At 44.8% G+C, this 7951-nt stretch overlaps 1 pseudogene; it reads left to right on the top strand.

Moving 5' to 3' along the window:
- The first annotated feature begins 5044 nt into the window (after window positions 1-5044).
- LOC116968413 lies at window positions 5045-7125 on the top strand (annotated as a pseudogene).
- Window positions 7126-7951: the final 826 nt, after the last annotated feature.

Genomic DNA, 7951 nt, shown 5'->3' with positions numbered 1-7951 from the left:
TATCATTGAGGTAAAACATGGGTCCGGCTGCAGCTGTCCCAGGATGGAAGTGTGGGCCCTGGTCCTGATCTTCGGCCAGAGGATGCAGGACCATGAGGTTTATTCCACGTCCTGGGACCAGGGGTCGTGGGATGGGAAGGGGAAGTATTGACTTGACTGAACTGAAACGGTCGATGCAGAGAAACTGCTCCCTGCAGCAGGTAAGTCTAAGAACGTTTGACAGGCGCTCCCACTGAGAAATAAAAGTAGAACATTTTGGAAACATTAGGCAGGTCGGTCAGCACCTACGGGGAGAAAAGCAGAGTTTTGGTTCCAGGTCTCAGCTCTGTTTCTATCACCGCAGTCACTGCCTGGGCTGCTGAGAACTCCCAGCAGGTTTTCTGTTCATCTCAGACTTCCAGCATCTACAGATTGTATTTTCTTCGCATCTAAAAAATGGAAGCTGAGGTTAAGGACTGAACTGAACTGGGGTTGGTCTGTACTGCTAAAGTTTAGAAGAATGAGAGGTGATCTCACGGCTTCTCTTGTGGTTTGTAGACTGACCCGTAGGGATGAACAAGATGACGATTGCATCGAAAGTGCCATCCCATGTGGATCTGGGACCTGACTAGTGGAATCTTGTGGACATGAGCGCTCCTCTACCATAGACATCGGGGCCTTCTCTTCTTGATTGTCGGTGAGTGAACAGTGAGTGTGTGTTTGTACCTTACTCCACCAGTCCCTGCCTCAGGTTTAACAATGCCATCCTCGTGTTCAAATCCCTTCTTTGCCCTCACCCTTTCTGTAACCTCCTCCACTCTTCTGGCCCTCTGAAATCTATGCTCTCATCCACCTGTGTCAATGTCATGTCCCTTCCCTTTTCAGATTGGAGGACACTGACCAGTGGTGTGCTGCAGGAATTATTACTTGGTCTTTTCTTGAGTGTAAATAACTTAATTCCCTTGCTCCAATCCCAACCTGAAACATCCCCTCCATAAATGCAGCATATTCCTGTTGAGTTCATACAGCACAGCGCATAAATGTAGAACTGTTGGTTTGTAAGTTCGTTGACAACCCCAAAATTGGTGAAGTTACGGTCAGTGAAGAAGGTTGTGAAAGTGTCCAAGATGGCTGTCAGAAGGGAGAGTGGACGCTGGCGTGCTTTAGCTGCCGCTGCTCTCTCTTCACATTGTGTTTTTTGATTTTTTGTCTTTGGAACGATTTCTGTCTTTAATTTGTGTATTGGTGATGTCCTTATTATTTATTTTACTGCGACTATATGTTTTTTCCTCGTCTGTTAATTTCTGTAAGGTGTCCTTGAGACTTTGAAAGGCGTCCGAAAATAAAATGTATTATTATTATTATTAAAGTATACAACAGGATACTCAATCAGAAATGGATTGAGAAATGGGAGATGGTGTTTGGTTGGAGCAAATGAAAGGAGTTGCACTTTGGAAGATCCAATGTAAGGGGAAAGTATATAGTTAATGTCCGCATTCTCAACAGCATTGACGTGTAGGGGGATTTTGGGGTCTACTACAGTAACTTAAAAGTGGGATCACAAGTAAATAGTGTGGTAAAGACGGCAAATAATGTACTTTGTCAGTCGGTGTATTGCGTAAAAGGGTCAGGAAGCCAAGTTGCAGCCTTGGTGTATTGTCCATTACAGGAATGTTGGAGAGAGTGCAGAATAAGTTTAACAGAATGTTGCCTGGATTAGACGGCATTTGCTATAAGGCAAAGTTGCATAAAATTGGATTGTTTTCTCTGGAGCCTGAGGTAGAAGTAGATAGAATTAGGAGGGCATATATAGTGTGGATAGTCTGATCCTTTTTCTCTGGTTGAAATTGTCAAAAACGAGATGGCTTAGCTTTTGGGTTTGAGACACAAAGTTTAAAAGAGATGTGTGTGACCGCTGATTTACACAGGGGGGCAGGATGCCTGGAATGTGTTGTCTGGAATGTGCTGGCAGATAGAATAGTGGCATTTAAGAGGCTTTGGATAGACACATGGATATAGAGGGATATGAATCACATGCAGGCAGAGGGGATTAATTAAACTTGGCATCATGTTTGTTTAGTTTAGTTTGGAGATACAGCGTGGAAACAGGCCCTTCAGCCCACCGAGTCTGCACCGACCAGCAATCCCCGCACATTAACAGTATTCTACACACACTAGGGACAATTTATACTTACACCAAGACAAGCCAATAACCTACATACCTGTACGTCTTTGGAGAGTGGGAGGAAACTGAAAATCCCACAGAAAACCCACACAGTCATGGGGAGAACGGACAGACTCCGTATAGACAACACCCGTAGCCGGATTCATTTGGGCCTGTTCCTGCGATGTTCTATGTTCTTCTCTTTTAAGATGCTGCAGGGATCAATGTTGTTTGCTGTTGTGTGTCATGTATATTTACATAAATAAGTAGCATAATTATAAACTTTACAGATTACTCCACAGTTAGTGGTAGAGTGGAGAGTGAAGAGGGGTATCTAAGTTTACAACTGAATACTGATCAACTGGGAAAGCGGGCATGGGAATGGCAATGTTACTTAATTTGGACAAGTGTGTGGTGATGCATTTTGAAAGTTAAACCAGGTAGGAGTACACAATGATCACACACAATCTTATACGTCTTAACCTGGTCAGCCTCCACTGCTCCAAGGAAATCAAGCCCAGCCTATCCAGTCTCTCCATATAACTGAATGATTGCCCCTCAGGATACATCCTGGTGAATCTCCTCTCCAGTGTAATCTCGTCCTTCCTACAATATGGCACCAGAGAAGTCCACATTGTTCCAGCTCTGTCCTCACCAAAGTTTTAAAAGGTTCTTGTAAGACGTGTGTTCTGACCAATAAAGACAAATATCCCACAGGCCTTCTTCACCACCCATCCTAACTGTGCCGCCACGTTCAGGAGTATTTTGCATGCCCATTAACATCTCTTTGTTCCACAATATCTCCTCAGCCCATGGTACATCTGACTCTTGTTTAGCCCTGCAAAATGCTTCACCTCACAATAATCAGGACTATGTTCCATTTGTCAATTTACCAGCTGATCCATATCATTCTATAGTCCAAGACTGCACTCCTCACAGCAGTTCTTGTGTTATCTGTAAACCTGTCAACCATACCTCCTGTATTCGCATCTGGATTGTTAAATAAGCTGGCAAATAGCAAGGGACCCAGCACTGATCCCTGTGGTACAGCACTGCTGACAGGATTTCAATCACAAAGGTAACCTTCTAACATCACCTTCCATCTCTTATCACCAAGCTACTTTTGAGTGCTTTTGGCCACGCTACTTTGAATACCATGGGTCTAATGTTTTGGTCCAGCCTTCTGTGTAGGCCTGTCTGAGGTCCATGTGAACCACATCTACCATACAGCCTTTATCAATATATTTAGTTACTTTTTCATAAATCTCAATTACATTCGTCAGATTGAATCTCCCACCAACAATTCAGTGTTATCTGAACAATCCCTGCCTTTCCAAAAGCAGATTATTCCCGTCACTCAAAGCGTTTTCTAAGAAATCCCACACAAGTGCCCCTAGACTAACTATCTTGTTATTGTCTGGCTTATCCCTGTTGCCCTTCCTGAATAAAGGTGCCTCATTTGTTGTCTTCCAGTCAATCAGCATCTCGCCTTTGGCCAGTAAAGATATAAATATCCCCGTCAGTCCCCCAGAAATCATCTCCATGCCCAACAAAGTAGCCTGGGATATGTTTCATCAGTCCTGGGGAATTATCCACCTTTCGGCCTGTTAAGATATGCGAGTGATCTCGAGAAATTCAATTCACACTTAAAATCTCCAGCCATAATGAATTATAAATGAACACAGGTGAGAACAAACTGGCCTGATTCTTTCCCTGGTAACACTTTTGCTCTTAATCTATTTAGCAATCTTCCTGAGATTTTCCTTGATCTGAGCTGCCACTAATTTTCCTGATTCCACTTTCCCTCCTGAATTTATTTCACAACTACCACCTTCTCCCCCCAGCCCCCTCTCTCTATTCATGAAGTCTCTGCGTGGGACCTTGCCAAAGGTTGTTTGATGTCCATGTGAACCACATCTCTCTTTACTACTTTCCTTAATTTATTTAATCAATCCCTCAACATCCCTCGAGATTCAGGAATCCCTGGACTTTCTGCCCTAATGGAGCAAATTGGACATGAACTCTGAAATAACTCCAACTTCCACATTTGCCAGGTTCTTTGTAATGATCATGAAATGGTCCTTTCTCCAATTCAGACACTTAAGTTCCAGAAAATACTTCTAATTTTTCCATAATTACTTTGAAACTTTGAGTTGCTCTCACTATCCCAAAAGTGATTGCACACTGACACTTTATCCACTTACCCAGCCTCATTGCCTGGGATTGGGTCCAGCAATGCCCCATCCCTAGTGAGACTATTAATGTACTGAAACAAAGATTCTCCTTGATGCACTTTAAAAATCCTACCCCTGATCCTTCATAGACCAAAATGCAACATCTCTTATTTGTCAGAGTTAAATTCCATCTGCCATTCCTTGTCCCACCTTCCCAACTGCTCTAGATCTTGTTGTAAACTTGTGGCCAATGATGGTGCTATCCCAAGAGGGATACAATGGGGCAAACAGTGGATCTGGTTAAACAACTAATGGGTGATGGGGGCAGAGGGAGAGGGAGGAGAGTGTTGGTAGAAGTAATTTAAACACAGAGAATCACTGTTCATACCGCTTCACAAGTTAAACATCAGGTGCTGTTCCTCCAATGTCCAGACGGAAAGGTAAATTGTTGCCGGCCCTGATTTGACCCGGTCTATTCTCACCTCCAACTTTCCATGCCCTCCCCACCCCACCCTCAATTTCCCCACTCCCCCTCCACAATTTCAGGCTGAAGAAGGGTCCCGAGCAAAATCACCTATCCCTTTTATCCTGAGATGTTGGTTACTCCAGCACTTTGTATGAACCAACATCTTATCTTGTGTCTGAACCAGCATCTGCAGGTCCTTATTTCGACCAATTCAACACAGGGATTAGCGGGGGAGCTAAATTTAAATTCTATTGGTGATTGATGGTTGAGAATGGGCAGTTGCAGAAAACCAAGTGCGGAGCTAGAAAATGAGAGGCGTCCCTCTTTCTGTCTGTCACTCTGATTCTCCCTTTTCCCCTCCTCGCCTCTTTCTCTACATTTCCCTGGCAGGTCGGGGCGCTGCGTATAAAAGGAGACAACAACAGTTAGATTGTCACTGAGCATCGACTCGAGTAAAGCAGCATCTTGTCTAGCAGCAGGAAACGAGGCAAAGGACAGGGAGAATGCGGAGCACTGCGGCACCGGAAATTGCTTCGCGATAACAACCAGGGCAATAGACATAGACAACAGGTGCAGCAGTAGGCCATTTGGCCCCTCGAGCCAGCACCGCCTTTTAATGTGTTCATGGCTGATCATCCACAATCAGTACCCCATTCCTGCCTTCTCCCCATACCCTTGACTCCGTTATCTTTAAGATCTCTGTCTAGCTCTCTTGAAAGCATCGAAAACCTTGTGGCTAAGGGGATCAGAAGGTATGGAGAGAAGGCAGGTACGGGATACTGAGTTGGATGATCAGCCATGATCATATTGAATGGCGGTGCAGGCTCGAAGGGCCGAATGGCCTACTCCTGCACCTAATTTCTATGTTTCTATGTTTCTATGAGGGAGCCAGCCTGAGTCAGAGAATTCCACAGACTCAAAACTCTCTGTATGAAAAAGTTTTTCCTCATCTCCGTTCCAAATGGCTTACCCCTTATTCTTAAACTGTGGCCACTGGTTCTGGACTCCCCCAACATCGGGAACATATTTCATGCCTTTAGCGTGTCCAAACCATTAATAATCTTATAGGTTTGAATAAGAGAACCTCTCATCCTTCTAAATTCCAGAGTATACAAGCCCAGACACTCCATTCTATCAAAATATGACAGTTCCGCCATCCCGGGAATTAACCTTGTGAACCTGCGCTGCAAGGACCTCTTTGTTCCTATACTCAACTCTTCTTGATACGAATCCTGTATCCTCATAGCATCCTCTTCACAGCTCACACTGCCACCCAGCTTTGTGTCATCAGCAAATTTGCTAATTTTGCTTTTAATCCCTTCATCAAAATCATTAATGTATATTTTAAATAGCCGCAGTCCCAGCACCGAGCCTTGCGGTACCCCACTAATCACTGCCTGCTGTTCTGAAAGGGACCCGTCAATCCCTACTCTTTGTTTCCCGTCTGCCAACCAATTTTCTATCCATGCCTGCACCCTACCCCCAATATCATGTGCTCTCATTTTGCCCACTAATCTCCTATGTGGGACCTTATCAAATGCTTTCAGAAAGTCCAGGTACACTACATCACTGACTCTCCCTTGTCCATTTTCCTAGTTACATCCTCAAAAAATCCCAGAAGATTAGTCAAGCATGATTTCCCCATCGTAAATCCATGCTGACTCGGACTAATCCTGCAACTCTTATCCAATTGAGCCGCTATTTCATCTTTTATAATTGACTCCAGCATCTTCCCTACCACCGATGTCTGGCTAACTGGTCTATAATTCCCTGTTTTCTCTCTCCCGCCCTTCTTAAAATAAGGGATAACATTAGTCCCCTCCAACCCACAGGAACTTATCCTGAATCTACAGAACATTGGAAAATGATCACAAATATGTCTACAATTTCTAGAGCCACTTCCTTAAGTACCCTGGGATGCAGACCATCAAGCCCTGGGATGCAGACCATCAAGCCCTGGGATGCAGACCATCAAGATTTATCTGCCTTCAGTCTACCCAACACCATTTCCAGTCTAATGTGAATTTCCTTCAGTTCCTCCGTCAACCTAGATCCTCTTACCACTAGTACATCAGGGAGATTGTTTGTGCCCGGGCATCACCAAGCCAGCTATCCGCCGTACGAGTCAAGCGGCTCTCGGGTCTGATCTACGAGGAGACCCGCGGGGTGTTGAAGGTTTTCCTGGAGAATGTGATCGGGGACGCGGTCACCTACACCGAGCACGCCAAGCGCAAGACGGTCACTGCCATGGATGTGGTGTACGCTCTGAAACGACAGGGCCGCACTCTCTACGGGTTCGGCGGCTGAATAACTACCCCCTTTATTCCAACACAAAACAAAGGCTCTTCTGAGAGCCGCCCACAACCTCACAGAGGGAGCAGTGACCACGAGATGTGACTAATTATAATTTGTTAAAGGTTACATAGAAACATAGAAAATCGGTGCAGGAGTAGGCCATTCGGCCCTTCGAGCCTGCACCGCAATTCGATATGATCATGGCTGACCATCCAACTCAGTATCCCATCCCTGCCTTCTCTCCATACCCCCTGATCCCTTTAGCCTCAAGGGCCACATCTAACTCCCTCTTAAATATAGCCAATGAACTGGCCTCAACTACCTTCTGTGGCAGAGAATTCCACAGATTCACCACTCTGTGTGTGAAAAATGATTTTCTCATCTCGGTCCTAAAATACTTCCCTCTTATCCTTAAACTGTGACCCCTAGTTCTGAACTTCCCCAACATCGCGAATAAGCTTCCTGCATCTAGCCTGTCCAACACCTTAAGTATTTTGAAAAAGTTTCAAAAAGATCCCCCCTCAATCTTCTAAATTCTAGCGTGTACAAGCCGAGTTTATCCAGTATTTCTTCATATGAAAGTATTGCCATCCCAGGAATCAGTCTGGTGAACCTTCTCTGTACTCTCTCTATGGCAAGAATGTCTTTCCTCAGATTAGGAGACCAAAACTGTACTCAATACTCCAGGTGTGGTCTCACCAAGACCCTGTACAACTGCAGTAGAACCTCCCTGCTCTTATACTCAAATCCTTTTGCTATGAATGCTAACATACCATTTCCTTTCTTCACTGCCTGCTGCACCTGCATTCCTACTTTCAATGACTGGTGTAAAATGACACCCAGGTCTCGTTGCATCTCCCCGTTTTCTAATCG

Source organism: Amblyraja radiata, chromosome 45 (genome assembly GCF_010909765.2).
Source record: "Amblyraja radiata isolate CabotCenter1 chromosome 45, sAmbRad1.1.pri, whole genome shotgun sequence".
NCBI classification, from domain to species: Eukaryota; Metazoa; Chordata; class Chondrichthyes; order Rajiformes; family Rajidae; genus Amblyraja; species Amblyraja radiata.
The sequence above is the reverse complement of the archived record's forward strand: the minus strand, read 5'-3'. Positions and strand labels throughout refer to the sequence as shown.